The following is an 18061-nucleotide window of genomic DNA, read 5'->3' as shown; positions in this document are numbered from 1 at the left end:
CAGTTCTGTATATTTTCGGTCTGTTGTGTAAAATGAATTTGAATTTGCTGTATATTTTTCTTTTTCTAATTAAATTACATAATAGGAGGACAGTACAGTGTCTCACAGCAAGAAGGGCCTGGGTTTGATTCCCCAGCCAGGCAACCGGAGTCATTTCTGTGTGGAGTTTGTATGTTCTGCCTGTGTCTGCATGGGTTTCCTCCCACAGTCCAAAAACATGCAGTCAGTTAGATACTAAATTGCCCCAGTGAATGATTATGTGTATATATATATATATATATATATATATATATATATATATATATATATATATATATATATATATATATATATGTATATGTGTGTGTATGTGTGTGTGTGTGTGTGTGTGTGTGTGTGTGTGTGTGTGTGTGTGTAGGCTCCAGCAGCCCCCGTGAAGATCAGTGGCTTAGACAAAGAACAATTAAATAACAGCACCACCACCTTTCTCTCTTGGTGGTTGTAATATTAGAAATTGTTTACATGTACATAATATTCAATTCTCACTGAACAACTACCGTGATGTACGACAGTTTCAGGCCATTTTGTGTCATCTTCAGGAACAATTCGGTTAGAAATTTTGTCAGGATTAAAATGTCAGTATTTTAAGAACTGAATATGAAAGGGACGCTATTAGACACAGGAGACGAGCTACGAAACTGACACAATCAGCTGTCATAACATCCTGTGTCATTTCACCTCGGAAAGTGTTACGACAACAAAATATCAACAGCCCATCAGCAGTGGTGAGGTCATATTTGCTTTGCCATCTACTGTTGGCTTGTACCGCCACCTAGTGGTATGTAGTAGTGATTACATCTTATGGTGTATTAGACCTTCACTGACTCACTGTCATCTGTAGCTGTGCAGTTTGTGTAGCTCGGCATTTGGTATTTTCCTCTCGTGGTTCACCATCCTGAAGACTTGTTTATAGCATATCAAGTATTACGTCCTCATCTATGAATGTGTCTGTCACTACCTTATGTCTTAACCATGGTTTTGTTGTTATGCTTTAAAACGAAATGAATCAATGCAATTAGAAGCACTAAATAAATGAATACATAAATAAATACATTTATTAATAGATAAATGAATCAACACTTACAGACACCATAAAATGAGAATTGTTTTTACAGCGTTTTATAGTACATTTTTACTATATACAATATAAAATCATAATCAGTGCTGGAGTATAATAAGATTTTAAACAATACATGAGCATTTAAGTAACACTAACTTTATTTCACAGTTATGCATCACAAACTAAATGTTTATAACTTATTTATAAATCTCTATTTATGTTCCATTTCAAGAGTATATAAGTGACTTGGCAATCTGGTGGGACACTTCAATGTTGGGGGGGCTGGTATTCACTTTAATTAGAAATTAACAGTCCAATGCATGAAATGTCTTCTGCATCTTAATCACAGCACCAGTTTAATACCGGAAACTGTTTTGGGTTGTATGACTTTTAGAAGTTTGTATGTTGTAAGTTGTTTTGTTTGTTTTTTTTCTAGGTGGGAGGATCTATTTGTTTTGTTTGTTTGTTTCTTTGTCTATGATAATCTTCTGCTTCCAAAAGAAATAAAATCAGTATTGTAATATTTGTCTGCTTCAGTTTGCCAGTTATTACACTTATTTTCTGCAGCTCCCTTCCTGAATCCAGCAGCACTGCTGTGTCTGATCCACTCGTACCAGCACAGCACAAAGTAACACACCACCACCAAGTCAGTGTCACTGCGGTGCTGAGATCCACCACACAAATAATACCTGCTCTGTGATGGTCCTGTGGGGGTCCTGATCATTGAAGAACAGGCTAACAAAGCATGCAGAGAAACAGATGGACTACAGTCTGTAATTGTAGAACCACAAAGTGCACCTCTATAGTAAGTGAACCTGATAAAATGGACAATGAGTGTAGAAACAAGGAGGTGTTTAATGTTATGGCTAATCAATACAACCGTATCCAAAATAAGAACATCAGTGCACACACATCAGTACAATTGCAATATTTTAGAAGAACATACAATCCATTACAAGCATGGTATTAAATGTGTATACTGTTATAAGCGCTACAGAAAAAAGATGAATACATTCCTGTCAACATCATCTTGCCTTTCTCTCTCTTCGTGGTATCCATGGCATCATTTTTGGTTTCTTACAGTCTAGAGATAGACAGACACAAACACACACACACACAAACACACACACAGACAAATACTGATGAAGGCTTCCAACAAGGTAGTTTAAAATCCCAGAAAGACTCTGCAGAATTTGTTACTGTTTAATTAAGTCTGTGGTTTGGTCTTTTACTTTGAAATTAGTCATAAATTAGTTAAGAGTCAGAATAACAAGTAAATTACTCAATTTGCCCATTAGCTCCCTGAACATTAACTCACATTAAAAGATATCAAAAGATAACCGGACAGCCATTGTGACATGTAACCTCTGTTTGCAACTTCTGGGTGCATACCCCCATACCCCTTCATGTGTCTGGCAAAAAACGGAGATCACATCCAGCATCATATGTAATGCAATCGATGTCAAGATATGTAGCGTATTTTTTGGTTCAGATTGAGTTACAGCAGAATATTCAGGGCCCTGTAGTTATTGGATAATAAGCCTTAGTATGTCCACTGACATTATAACATGTTATTAACACTATGTATAATGCATTATATTAATGATTCATAATGTATAATAAACATGGCTATAAAGTGTAATTCAGTGTAATTCTTTTTATAATGCCTTATGATTACATTATAACATGTTATAAATGTGTTTATAGATGCTTACAAATGTGACATTCATAGAAAGTGTTACCAAAAAATCTTTAATTTCTACAACAATGTATTGTGTTCAAGACTGTATGATTTAAATATTTTAAATGCTCTGTGGTGGTCCTGGCCATTGACGAAAAAGGCAAAAGGGGGCTAATAAAGTATGCAGAGAAACAGACGGACTACAGTCTGTACACAAAGTGCACCTATATAATAAGTGGAGCCAAGGAAATGGAAAATAATTGTAGAAAAGATTTATATATGCAGAAATATATGCCCGTGTGACTGTAGGACAGGGGTGCATAACTCCGGTCCTGGTGGGCTGGTATCCAGCACAGGTTGGTGATTTACCTGCTCAACCACACCTGATTACACTCATTTGTTAATTGGCAGGTTTAATGGGAATGTTTGAGTAGGGAAACCTCAAAACTGTGCTGGACACTGGCCCTCCAGGCCCGGAGATGTGCACTCCTGCTGTAGGACTGCAGAGTGGCCGTGCGAAGTGGCAATGCAAAGAGGCTCTTGGGCAGCGCCACTCTCACCGTAGGAGGGACATTTATTGTTGTTTAAGTTGTTGATGCATGTTTAACATGTGTTTACATGTTAGTTGTGCTATTCTGTGCTGGGTGGTGGGGTGGTTAGGTGGATAAGGTGTTTACTATAAGGGAGTCGTATGGTTAGAAATGACATGCCCGCTTCCCGGCTATGTCAGCTAGCACTGAGCAACTTTAGAAACACAAAGGTTCTACACCTTTAAAGAAACAACTATTTGTAAAGTGTTTTAGGAACAAACATTAAGCTATTCTGCTGAAGAGTAAGCAATGATACTTTATTACAAACGTTTCTTATTATAATGGCTGCCGATAAAGTTACTAGTGCAAAAGGACTGACTTACTGCTAAAGTGTCATAATCAGGAGACCTGGACATGCGGTCAAGAGCTGTGTATGTGTCATCTCTATTATGAGGGTCAAAATTCTGCACAGACAAAAGTTAGAGAACATGAGTAATTTAAGTCCTCATCTCCAAAAAACAAGGACATTAATACAAGCAAGTACAAATTATCAGGCATGGTGTCTTTTAGAGTGCCAACATTGTGAGACTGAGAGTCTCAGTCCCATCAGTTACTGCAGTCTGGGGTTCTGTTAGAGCTCACCTGATAATCATGTTCATCTGTCTTTCTGGTTTTCATCTTCTTCCTACTCAGGAACAAAATAGTGACTTATTTATCAATATTAACTTATTCTGATCTATTATAAGCAACATTAGATGACATCCTTGCTGGATGATTTAGGAAAACTGTCCTGAACTTGAAAAAATATTAATATGAATCATTATCTTATTAATTAATATACACCGATCAGGCATAACATTATGACCACCTCCTTGTTTCTACGCTCATTGTCCATTTTATCAGCTCCACTTACTATATAGGTGCACTTTGTAGTTCTACAGTTACAGACTGTAGTCCATCTGTTTCTCTGATACTTTGTTAGCCCCCTTTTACCCTGTCCTTCAGTGGTCAGGACCCCCATGGACCCTCACAGAGCAGGTACTATTTAGATGGTGGATCATTCTCAGCACTGCAGTAACACTGATGTGGTGGTGGTGTGTTAGTGTGTGTTGTGCTGGTCTGAGTGGATCAGACACAGCAGTGCTGCTGCAGTTTTTAAACACCTCAGTGTCACTGCTGGACTGAGAATAGTCCACCAACTAAAAATATCCAGCCACCAGCGTCCTGTGACCACTGATGAAGGACTAGAGGATGACTGACACAAACTGGGCAGCAGCAGATGAGCTATCGTCTCTGACTTTACATCTACAAGGTGGACCGACAAGGTAGGAGTGTCAAATAGAGTGGACAGTGAGTGGACACAGTGTTTAAAAACTCCAGCAGCACTGCTGTGTCTGATCCACTCAGACCAGCGCAACACACACTAACACAGGGTAACACAGGGTAGAACAGGGTAAAGGGGGGCTAACAAAGTATGCAGAGAAACAGATGGACTACAGTCTGTAACTGTAGAACTACAAAGTGCACCTATACAGTAAGTGGAGCTGATAAAATGGACAATGAGCGTAGAAACAAGGAGGTGGTCATAATGTTATGCCTGATCAGTGTATTATTATGTGCAGTCAAGTCAGCTCTTCACCACAATCATCTGTTTGGGTTTTCAGGCTTCTGAATGGCTGGTTGATGATTCTTCTGATCCTTTCTCTTTTACCTTCAACTGTTCCGAGCATAATTGTCTTTGCCAATGAATTCTGATTCTCAGAATACGTCCAAAATTAGCTTCAGTTTGGTTGTCTGGGATTTGAGTGAGGGAGCTTGATTCAGTTGAATGATTCATTTGTTTGTTTTCGCCATCTAAGGTACTCTCAAAAGTCTTCACCAAAGTCAGGCTTGTTACAATAGAAGAACCCTTTTTGGTGCTATACAGAGGCCTTTTCAAAAAGGTTCTATACAGAACTATCTGCAGCACATTCCCCATCAATTTGAAGAACACTTTAACAATGCAAAGAACCCTTTAATCGTGCAAAGGGTTCTTTGAGTGTTTATGGTTTCATATAGAAGCATTTTCGGTAACACTTTCTATGAATGTCACATTTGTAAGCATCTATAAACATATTTATAACATGTTATAATATATTCATAGGCATTATAAACATGGTTATAAATATTTATAAAAAACAATTAATCTGAATTACACTTTATAGCCATGTTTATTATACATTGTCAATTGTTACTATAATACATCATGAATAGTGTTAATAACATGTTATAATGTCAGTGCCAAAAATTCAGTCCCAGCTTGGAGAGCATACAGTAAAGACAAATACCAAGCTAACGGTGGTGTACATTACCTTTCCCACATTGGGTAAAACACTGATGGCAGCACTAGTTTAAAACTCTGACATTTGAAGCCTGTAATGTGCTTTATTATGTATGTTTTAGTGTTTCAGTAAATCCTTCAGTAAATACTTCAACTTGAAGCCTCACTCTGACCACTAGAGGAGGCTTTAGTACAGTACGCTTCACTTTACTTAGAGCGGACAAATACGACTTATGAGCTCTTATAATTTGTTATGATCAGTACTTATAATGTTTTACGTTAACAATTCATAATGCATAATAAACATGGCTATAACGTATAATGCATTTTTATAAATATTTATAGCTATGTTTATAATGTTGTATGAATGCATTATAAAATGTTATGAATGTATTTATAGATGCTTACAAAGGTGACATTCATAGAAAGTGTTACCGCATTTTCTTTACTAAAGAACCCTTGAAGAGCCATTTTTGATGGTTCACATATTTTAAGGGTGTACATCTTTATTGCTTCAGTTAAACAATGGTGTACATACAAGTGTTACTCAGTAACCTCTGTGTGTGTGTCAGAAATTGCTTCATGTTATCAGTATTTTCTCTTGCCGATACTAATACTGTAATTAAGTACTAGCATCAAGGACAATAGCCAATTCGGCATAGGTATCAGTGCAACACTAGAAGAGATTCTCAAATGTCTCCAAAAAGAAAATCCTGCATTTTTCAGTTGTAGAAAAACTCAAGCACACAGAAACACAGACAAGCAAATGTGTGTTTTACCTCATCAAGCAAACAACAACAAGAAGAGCTGCAACTGCACAGAGGCTGAGTCCAAAGGCTACATAAAGAATCATGATGTAGTCTCCTGAGACACAAATAGGAAAAAATAACAGTTCTATGAAACACTATGAAAACTCTCATGTTTCACAGCAATAGAATGTGCAATTACATTTCTTACCCTTTACATTGACAGGCATTGCTGCTGATTTCTGAGATCCATAGTGATTCTGAGCCAAACAGTAGTACCACCCACTGCTTTTGGAGTCAAAGGTGAAGCTGTAACTGTATCCAGATCCTACACTTGAGGCTCCAGCATCCTTAAACCAGGTGTAGCTCTCTACAGGTGGGTTTGCATCACTGCTGCAGGTCAGAGTCACTGAACTGCCCTCCACTATTTCACCAGAGGGACTGATGGACACTGAAGTGTTCTTTGGAGGATCTAAGAAAACAGAGAAAAACAGCAGTGGGTCTGGCTAACCATTTAGGACTTTACAGCTCTAGGAAAGGGAAACCCTTCAAAATGTAGAATGTACTTACACAAAACATCCAGAGTCAGAGCTTCAGAGTATTTGTGTCCGTGTTCATTACTGGATCTGCACTTATATTGTCCACTGTCCACAGAGCTGATCTTGGTCATTGTGAAGGTCTTTCCTTTTGCTGCTAATGATGTTCCTTTAAACCAGTAATATTCCACAGGTGGGTTTGCATCACTGATGCAGGTCAGAGTCACTGAACTGCCCTCCACTATTTCACCAGAGGGACTGATGGACACTGAGATGTTATTTTGAGAATCTGTGAGGGCACATCAATTGGGACTTTTTCACATTATGTAACAAACGCTATAGAGCCAAACATATGTGGACATCTGACCATCACACTATATGAGCTTGTTGGACATCCCACTTCAAAACTATGGGCATCAATATGGAGTTGTGTGAAATGTCTTTGTATGCTGTGGCATTAACATTACACTTCACTGGAGCTAAGAAGCCTATCCCAAACCCATTTTAATAGGGGGAATTGAGAGACAGCAACAAGAGAACCTTCTCTGCCAGACAACGAGGTACTCACTTAGCACATGCAAGATATGAGGTGTGTGCTTTCTGTCAAACCAATGTGGAAAACCAGGGAACATACGCCAGAATGCTGTTCATCAACAATTCTGCTTTTGACACTACCATCCCCAGTACATTAACCCCCAAATATCATGACCATGACATTTTGGATTTCTTGAAAACCTGCCCCAAGAGTTTACCAATCTGACAGTGAACACTGGCACTCTTCATGTGCCCACTACTTGAAGGCACATGTACCTACGACCATGTACCTGCCAATGCCACTAATACAGTCATCCAGTTTATAGATGGCACAAAATTGGACAAACTTTCATATTACAGCATACTAGCCAATGCAGAACCTAGTGAGATTGTGTTCTGATAAAAATCTGACCCTCAATACCAATCAAGGAGCTCATCATTGAGAATAGTCTCACTGAGCCATACGTGATCCCATAACAAGAATAATAGTCTGAGGATTACTTTGAAACTTTTGGTACAGGAATGTGGCAAAATATGGCACTATTAAATATGCTCCCTTTAAAATCTGCCCCCAAATTCCTCTAGTCTGTGCTCTTTCAACATCCAGAGTACAATCAATGACACAAGCAAAACAAGCTAGCTAGTGAAACACTATTGTTAGCTATTATTAATTGTGAAACACTATTGTTAACATTCATATTTCAAAAATACCAGGGACACCATTTGATTTAGTTTTGCCAGAGGTGTGCTCAAGGAACAAACCCTATTCCATGAAACCACTTCAAATGCTTTGTTAGAGGACAGAGGTCTAGTTTACTAGAGGGGCATAGGCAAAAACATATCTTGGGCACATTTGTAAAAAAGTACATAGTCCAACTTGTTAGATATAATTTCCAAATACACCATGTCCCCCTACTGTAATAACATCGGTCTGTGGTCATTCCTGAAAGCAGTGCAACCATGACCCTATCTATTCCAATGATGAAGACATAACTAAGATGAAATCAGGCAGCTAACAACATAAATCATCCTAGGTTTAAGCACATTGCCATGGCAGGCATGAAAATATAATGTACCAATTATGTCTTACATTTGATGTCTCAATGCACTGAAGTAGGCATTTGCTTTGACATTTTGACATAACCCATTTCAGCCTTTGTAGTGGAAAAGCATTGTATGTAACAAAGAAAACCGATCCTGACAATGTTTGTAAACTTGTTTTTGGCTTTGAAAAATGATATAGTTTATTCTACCTGGGACAAGATCTCACATTTATAGGTCCCCAAGGTACATTTTTTGACACCAGTTAGAGCCTCAAATTCAAACACTGGTATTCTGATAACTGACCAAAGGCCTGTGGCAATGGTAGCTAGCAATGGTTGCTAAGCAGTGATTGGAGGACTAAGAAAAAAAGGTGGTGCTTGGTGGACTGTATAATGATTTGATTGGCCATAATACAATGAGAGCATTCCCAGAAAACAAATCGAATTTGATTATCTTCATAAATTTGATCGGGTGGGCCTGTGATCAGTCTACCCCTGTGGTTACAACTCTTTTTAGAAAACTAACTTATGTTACATTCATGGGCTAAAGACAAGCTTGTTGTCCATGAGACAATGCTGATGAGCACACATTCACTCTTCCTTTGAACTCCTCTTTCATGAAGCTTTGGATTGATCCTTAAGGTCACACTCATTTCATTCACACCATAATAAGTCTATGCTCCCACCCACATTTAGCCCAAAATTTCTCATGGCTGTTCCCAGATGTGTATTCGGATTACAAGATCATGTCTGAGCCTGCAAGACTATTCAGGTAGAGTTAGTATGCTCCAGTCCTCCAGAAAAGGTGGGGCAAAATGTCAAAAAAAGAAAGAAAACTAAAAAACACTCATGCTGACTGTCATATCTGCTGCAGATATTTCCCCCTCCTTGCACACAGAGGTCACTCTCACCAGAATAGTAGACGTTTTACTCCATCTCCTGTTGTCTGCCATTTTGTGTATATAAGGCACATGTTCAAGTCAGTTCTTTGAAAAGTCTTGTTTTGGTCATGGCAAACAATTTTGAGTGGAATGTCTTGTGATTCTGTATTGGTTTGAGCTTTTGAAGTGTTGATCCTGATCATCTGCCTGCTTACCTGACTTTGGCCTTGGCTGTGTCTGGTTTTGAGATCGGATTAATAAACCTGCACTTGACTCCTGATCTCTGTGGTGGTGACCACTGTGACACTGACATGGCTAAAACAGTGCTATATGTAGCCGGGATCATACTTATAATGTAACTGTTGCAATGTTGTTTGTTTTGATCTAATTGATATTTAAAATTGCAGTTTTTGGGAAATGGATTAGTTTTACAAACGCTTGAACAAATAAATCTTCACTTACATCTGACATTCAGAGTGACCTCAGGAGAGTGAAGGTTCTGAGCCCAGTACAGCACAGCGATACCTGCCTGCATCCTCCCTGCTGACCGGCTGCAGGTGGAGTTGGTCAGTACTGGAGGATAAACGATGTCCATTCCTGTACCATGTGAATGTTGGTCTGACTGTCAGACTGCAGGTGGTTTTACATGTGAGAGTGACTTTATCTCCCTCTATCACTCTCTCAGGAACCTCCACCTGGAGACCTGAGAACCAGAGAAAACTCATGATGTTCCATTCTCAAATTTGCTGAACAAATGCATTACTGCATTGTGAGCACCTGTGAATGTAAAGTACAGTGTCTTATTTCTGCTGATGGATCTTACCTGTGACTGAAAGATCAACTCCACCTGTACCTTGCCAACTTCCTCCAGGTTGGTCTGTTATAAATCTGAAGTAGTATTTACTTTGATCCTTTTCTCTCACATCACTCAGTATGAAAGTGGAGTTGTGTTGTTTATCTCCGAGGTTCTGAACTCTGCCTCTGTACTCTGGATCATCTAACAGATCAGTAGGTCCTCCACCTGCCATCAGCTTATTCATCCAGAAAGCTCTTTGGACTGAGTGACCACTTGGATATGTGTAAGTGCAGCTCATTGTCACTGCAGACCCCTTTAGAGCACAAATAGCTTTAGAGTTGTAATTCACACCCCACTCATCATTGGCAACAGCTGCAACACAAATTACAGAAATGTGTAAATTATTACTGTTTGGGTCTTGCTGATAGCCTTTTACACATAGAAGAGTCAATATTGTTTTTTGTGCCCAGGAGTGTAACTTTATCATTAACCATGTTGTTTATTTTGATCCTGTTGTTTGTTTTGATCTGATATTTATTTCACATAATGTGGTAATAAACTGATAAAGTGCACAATTACTAATATTAGTGCATGCATCACAGTGAAAACATTTAACAGATTGAGTGCGGCAGTTTGTGGGAAATGGATTTTCAAATACTTGAACAAATTAAATCTTTACTTACATCTGACATTAAGAGTGACCTCAGGAGAGTGAAGGTTCTGACCCAGTACAGCACAGTGATACCTGCCTGCATCCTCCTTGCTTACCGGTTGCAAGTGGAGTTGGTCAGTACTGGAGGATAAATGATGTCCATTTCTGTACCAGGCGAATGTTGGACTCACTGTCAGTCTGCAGGTGGTTCTACATGTGAGATTGACTTTATGTCCCTCTATCACTCTCTCAGGAACCTCCAACCGGAGATCTGAGAACAAGAGAAAACAAATTTATATCGTTCCATTCTCAAATTTGCTCAATAAATGTATGACTGATAACTTTTCTGCTACAAGATTCATATGGAGGTTTGGAGAAAAAATATACATTTTCAGGTCTAATTCTGCCTCTGTTGAGTCTTAAGTCTTAACCTCAGCTACAGAAACTGATCCTAGGTCAACACTCTTACTTTAAACGCTTGTGAATTCTGGTCATTAAGTACTGTTTTCTTCAGGTGTGGTATGAAGGACTGATGTGAATACAAACCCATTTCCAAAAAGTTGGGATGCTGTGCAAAATTGAAATGAAAACAGAATGCAATGGTGTGGGAATCATTTAACCTTATCGGCCCTAATGACGGATTTTGCGTCATAAATCACACCTTGTCTTCTCAGCTTTATAACTCAGGAATGCTTTACCGCAGCAGTTCACTACGCACATCCTCAGAAACTGCGGAGTCTCCCGCTTCTAAAAACAGCGGCCCCATCGCGGTCCGACGAAGCGTCTGTGAGTAATCCACTGTGGAAAAACAGTCAAATAGACGCTCCTTCACAGTTTCTGTTTTATTCTTCTAGTAAATCTCAGTTTCTGTGCTGATAAACTCTGCATTTCGCTTTATTTACACTACTATTATTTATTATAGGACTTCTGAAACGTTTACACGGTGTATCAGATCTAATATCTGATTAGTTGAGTCAGTATTATCGACCGAAAACGCCTCTTCAGCGCCTCTCAGCGCCTCCGCCGATTAGCCGCTCTGAAGCTCCAGGCGCGTTTTTCACTGCCCTCCGCTAAAAACACACCGCTCTTTCGCTCCGCTCCTCGCGCTCTGATCACCGCGTGCGCGCGCATCTCGCTTTATTTCCACTACTATTGTTTATTATAGGGCTTCTGAAATGTTTACACGGTGTTTCAGATCTAATATCTGATTAGATGAGTCAGTATCATCGACCGAAAACGCCTCTCAGCGCCTCCGCCGATTAGCCGCTCTGAAGCTGCGCGCGGCTCGGCAGTGTTCCTGCTGTGTTTGTGCGCGTGTTTCCTAGCAACGGCACGTTGGTCACGTGACGCGCATCTAGAACAGAAAAGCTGCGCGCGCACCTTCCGAGTCTTCTGGCGTCTGTCCAACCCCGCTGGACTGATCCAAATTTCAGGTTTATATTACGGTACAGACTCTTTATTGTGTGTTTTCTAGATAATCTAGTGTTTATCTGATCATTTCTGGAAGGATTCTTTATTATAGGAGTCATTGTTATTATAAGCAGCTGATAATAAACACCCAGTGTACTAAAACAGTGTTGTATTAGCTGGAATATTAGCCATACTGGCCCTGAACAAAAAACCCAAAGGCTTGACCTGCTGTGTCAGTCTGTCACATGCAGTTTTAGCAATCTGCATGTCTCCTTTAGGTGAGAATATCAAGAAAAATAAGTCCGCCTGATGCTAATCACATACTATTTCACAGTAATAAGCCATATAATGAACAATCATCAAAATTCTTATATTTTCAGCTCATAGACACTTTATCCTAAAACTTTCTCATTGACATCTAAGAGGTGCAGTGATGTTTTGAATAGATACAGTCAAAAATAAGTAAAAAAAAACATGTCCAGTTTCATAAAAATATCAAACTTCTGTGGGCATTTACAACTCAGGTGATTACATATTTGAGAAGCCACATGTCTTCTGAAAATAAAACAACATATAACATGTGGCTGTCTCAATATTTACTAAAGTTACAACAACTGAAAGAGGAACTGACAAAAACGGGGGGAAAAAAACACCTAATAGTGCTAGGACTCTAAGGGTTAAACCCCATATTTACTTGAAAATAATAGAAAGAAAACATATCAAATGTTGAAACTGAGAAATTTTATTATTTTTAAAAATATGTGCTCATTTTGAATTTAATGCCAGCAACACATTTCAAAAAAGTTGGGACAGGGCATGTTTACCACTGTCTTGCATCACCTCTTCCTTTAACAACACTCTGTATGTGTTTGGGAACTGAGGAGACCAATTGCTGTAGGTTTGAAAGTGAAATGTTTTCCCATTCTTGCCTGTTATAGAATTTCAGCTGCACAACAGTTCGGCTGTCCTTTGTTGTATTTTTAGCTTTATAGTGCACCAAATGTTTTCAATCTGTGACAAGTCTGGACTTTAGGCAAACCAGTTTAGAACCCAGACTCTTTTATTACAAAGCCATGTACTGTGCACTGATAACAAGCCAGATGATCTTTTGCTGTGTCCACAATTTCCAAAAAGAATTTCTAATTTTGATTCGTTGGACCACAGGACACTTTTTCACTTCACCTCAGTTCATCTTAAATAAGCTCGGGCCCAGAGAAGGAGGCAGTGTTTCCTGTTGCTGTTTATATATGGTTTCTTCTTTGCATGTTACAGTTTTAACTTGCATTTGTGGATGCAACAACAAACTGTGTTCATAGAGAGTGGTTTTTGGACATGGTTCTGAGGCCATACAGTATTTTCTACTACAGTATCTTCTCTGTTCTCTCTTAATGCATTGCCGTGTGAGGGCCCAAAAATAATGCCCATTCAATATTGCTTCACTGCCCTGTCTTTCACACAATTACTTCTGAAAGATTCAGTCTCTCTGCAATGCTCTTTTATATCCAATCATGTTTATGACCTGTTGCCAATTAACCACCAGGTTTTTTTTTCTTTTTGTTTAAGCATTATGCAACTTTACCAGTCTTTTGTTGCCTCGTCCCAACTCTTTAGAAATGGGTTGCGGTCATGAAATTCAAAATGGGCACATATCTGTCCCAAAACAATAAAATTTCTCAGTTTCAACATTTGATAAGTTGTCTTTGTAGTATTTTTGATTTGATTAAATTATTTGCACGTCATTGCATAGTTTTTTTTTTTTTTTTACATTTTGCACAGCATCCCAACTTTTTGGAAACTGATTTGTGTATTATAGAACTGCTTTGTGAATCCTGAACTCCAGTGAATGAAGTACAGTGTCTTATTTCTGCTGATGGATCTTACCTGTGACTGAAAGATCAACTCCACTTTCACCTTGCCAACTTCCTCCAGGTTGATCCGTTATAAATCTGAAGTAGTATTTTCTTTGATCCTTTTCTGTCAAATTCCTTAGTATGACAGTGCAGTTGTGTTGTTTATCTCCGAGGTACTGAACTCTGCCTCTGTACTCTGGATCATCTAACAGATCAGGAGCTTCTCCACCTGTCACCAGCTTATTCATCCAGAAACCTTTTTGGACTGAGTGACTACTTGGATATGTGTAAGTGCACTCCATTGTTACTGCAGACCCCTTTAGAGCACAGATAGATTTAGAGATGTAATTCACAGCCCACTTATTCTCAGCTACAACTCCTGCAACACAAAACACAGAAATGTGTAAATTATTACTGTTTGGGTCTCAGTCAGTAAAAATGCTGCAGAAAGTCTCCACTTCAGCTCATTTCTAAGACTGTTCATTTCAGCTGAGTTTGAATGATCAGCTAGTGTGAGGTGGGGGGGTTTGGAAGTTTTGGAAATATTTTAAGCAGCACATCCCCAATATCCCCTTCACACTGAATCAGAAAGAAAAATGAAAGAAGAGATCTTCTTAAAAATTCTGTTGTTTCCTCTAGACAACAATGAGATCAGATGGAAAGACAAAGGACACTTCAGTCTGTCCTGCTGCTCAGATGTTTCTCTTGAGCAAAGGAGCCCAGTAATCTTACAAGTGTCTCCTCTGATGTTTTAATAGAGACCTCAAAAAGTCTCAGATTTGCTGAGAAATGGATTCTCCTCTTTATAGTCAACTTTCATCTGTCCAGTTTCCCATGTCCCCTTTTTTTCTAATAATATAATATTATGATATAACATTAAGTAATTTCCACTTAAATTCGTGATTTATTTTCTTGTTCCTTTTCCTTCATTTTTTTCAGTCTGCTAAAATTAGAATTAGAAAACATAATTGAGAATTATTTGCTAATATTCAGTGTATGTCACTAATTACTCTGCTGTAGCAAGTCTAATAATTATGGTCTCAAATAATTTGTTCTAAAAAAAAACAGCACTTTCTGCTTATTTCAAATGTCTGATTACTTATCAGAGATACTTATTTCTAGACTGCAACTGACATTTCAAATTTCTTCTGAAGTAAATTATTTCTGCTCTAACTGATTGTTTGTTTCTTGTATTTTAGCCAATCCTTTTTGCTGTGATAATGTTGATTTTTGTTTGAGATTTTAACATCAACCTGGACTTTCTTTTTAAGCATTCAGTGAAACTCCTGTCAAATTCAACTCAACGCCACTGATGTTTAATTTTTCATTTCAGGCTTTACAGTTTACACACATGATATTTTAGCCTTTTTTTTGTCCTGTCTCAGTAACACTAAGTGGAACAACAACTCAGGTGTGTCTAATAGAGTGGACAGTGTTTAAAAACTAACACACCACCACCACATCAGTGTTACTGCAGTACTGAGGATGATCCACCACCCAAATAGTACCTGCTCTGTGAGGGTCCATGAGGGTCCTGACCACTGAAGAACAGGGTAAAAGAGGGCTAACAAAGTATGCAGAGAAACAGATGGACTACAGTCTGTAACTGTAGAACTACAAAGTGCACCTATATAGTAAGTGGAGCTGATAAAATGGACAATGAGCGTAGAAACAAGGAGGTGCTCATAATGTTATGCCTGATCAGTGTATCTGAGCAGCAGGCGAGACATCAGTCTCCATTGACATTCGGTCTGATCTCACTGTTGCCTATGAGAAACTACAGAGATATTAAGGAGCTCTTGATGACTAACTTTTTCTGAGTCTGACTTCACAGGAAATAATTACGCAACAGCTGTGACTCACCCACAACCACGAACTGAATGACCAGAGACACACAAAGTATCATTCCCGGTGACACGGTCATAGTAACCTGTACAGTCAATAAATACAACAAAACACAATCAAATGAAATGCTCTAATTAGAATGGCTACTCCAATGGTCAACAACATTGTTAGTGTGTAGGTCATAGTTCTAAAAGAGCATCTTCTGGACAAAAGCTGTTGATTCATCAGTTCACGCAGAGCTTTTTAAGCCTTAAAACCCAGAAGCTCTAAAAAGGTGGTATTAATGGTGACAGCTTTTAGTTCACAAGGTTACAAGAACAAGCTAGTAAGAGCCAAACACCTGAAGCAAACTGAGTTTAGAGGTCAACTGACAGGGTTCAAAACAGGGCAGCCTGTAGTCTTGTGTTTTAGCTTAGAATGTGTTTTCAAAACGTGTCATCTAGCAACTTTCATAGACCATAACTGTCCAAAGAAGAAAAGAAAGATATCAGAAAACCTTTTAAATGAGTGTAATAACAAAAGCTTTCACTACTGACCATCAGAAACCTTCCACATTACCAGTAAAAAATCATCTTTCTCGCTAAACATCCTCAAGTCCCCAAATGACACGTACAAGATAAGCAACGAATCATTTCTTACCATGCTGCTTTAAATGTTCCCTGTGTGAAATGCACGTGAAAAAAGCTGAACCAGCACTGAGCTTTAAAAATGTAACAACGTTGGTTTATACTATGATGTTGCAAACGTTTGACATTTTTCTTCCCCTTTTTACCTCGTAAGACCCTATTCTGTGACAACACATCTCAGTGTTTCAGTGGGTGTTTATTTAAGGCAGGTTTGGAATAGAAAAGTATGCTTTGTGTAGGAGCTTCACGGGTTTCTCCACTAGCTTTGGGATTTTACAGTCAATTAGAATGGATTACAGTCAATTAGATGGAGAAAGAAGGGTATTTAAATTCATGGTTGCATATGCCATTGCTTCTCTAAGCCATTCCTGTTCAGTAATTTTATGTATATTTTTACATATTTATTTATCGTTCGATGTGCTGTTTCAAAGATACAGACTCGTAATAGGATATGTAGAATACAGATTAACTAGAACTAGAAAGAGAGAGAGAGTGAGAGAGAGAGAGAGAGAGAGTCCGGTGTTGTGAAAAAAAGGGAAACATGCTGATTGCAGCAATATCAGCAGTAGTTGTAAACCACATGCCACACTGGGAAACTCAGATGTTACACAATTCTTTTCAACACAATCTTTTACAAAGTGATTGTCGGAAAGGTCATCGTCGCTGGAGGTACATGATCCGCTCCTGATCTGTGAGGAGTAAATGTATGGGGTTTTTTTTTTTATTATTATTGTCATTATTTATTGTCTTTTTTTGGATGGTTCAGACATTGTTACTCTAAATAAAAGCAACCCATTACAAATTGTAATAGGATTAACTATTGTGGGTAAATTATTGCTATTAATTGAAACATTTGATGCTATTATGATTAATAACAATAACAAGTGGAGCGCCGGTCCAACAGGACAGAATAATCACTGAACAGTATCTCGAGACATTGGAGGGAAAAGCAGAGAATAGCTTTATAGTTATGTTCCCGATGGTGCTTGAGTGGAGACTGCAGTACTGGCCAGTGGCATCAATCTTTCATTGGTTTCCCGAGAATTGCAGGAAAAAGATCCAGTGCACCTTTGAGATCCAGAAGTTTTTATATGTTATCCCATCGTCTGATGAGAAGTCCTGATTGAGTTTAGAACTGGAGAACCAGAAGACAGCCGCATCTTTTATGGAGCTTAGGCATGAGGAATGTTCAGGTCCATGTGTTTGGTGCTCAATGCCGACTAGTTCACCTTCTGGATGGGCACCTGTGCACCAGAGGTCCTTCCCTCCCTCCTATAACTTAACAAAAATGTTTGGATTGTTTTCCATGTAGTTACAGGATGCCCTAGGAATGCGTAGGGGTTAACCCTCTGGGGTCTGCAAACACATGTCGAGTTTGATGTGTCTATATATGTTTCTCTATCTTTGTGATAATACAGCTCAGAAATACAGTTCATACATTTCCTGAATCTGTAGAGATGTCTACCGATTCCGTCTGATCATGAGATTGTGACACACATCTGGGGTTATGAG

The 18061-nt window shown here is 38.7% G+C and overlaps 1 pseudogene; it reads right to left on the bottom strand.

Annotated features, from left to right (window-relative positions):
- Nucleotides 1-1922: 1922 nt before the first annotated feature.
- LOC118797798 lies at nucleotides 1923-16648 on the bottom strand (annotated as a pseudogene).
- Between the last annotated feature and the right edge of the window lie 1413 nt (nucleotides 16649-18061).

This window comes from Colossoma macropomum, unplaced genomic scaffold, assembly GCF_904425465.1.
Source record: "Colossoma macropomum unplaced genomic scaffold, Colossoma_macropomum, whole genome shotgun sequence".
Taxonomy (NCBI): Eukaryota; Metazoa; Chordata; class Actinopteri; order Characiformes; family Serrasalmidae; genus Colossoma; species Colossoma macropomum.
The sequence above is the reverse complement of the archived record's forward strand: the minus strand, read 5'-3'. Positions and strand labels throughout refer to the sequence as shown.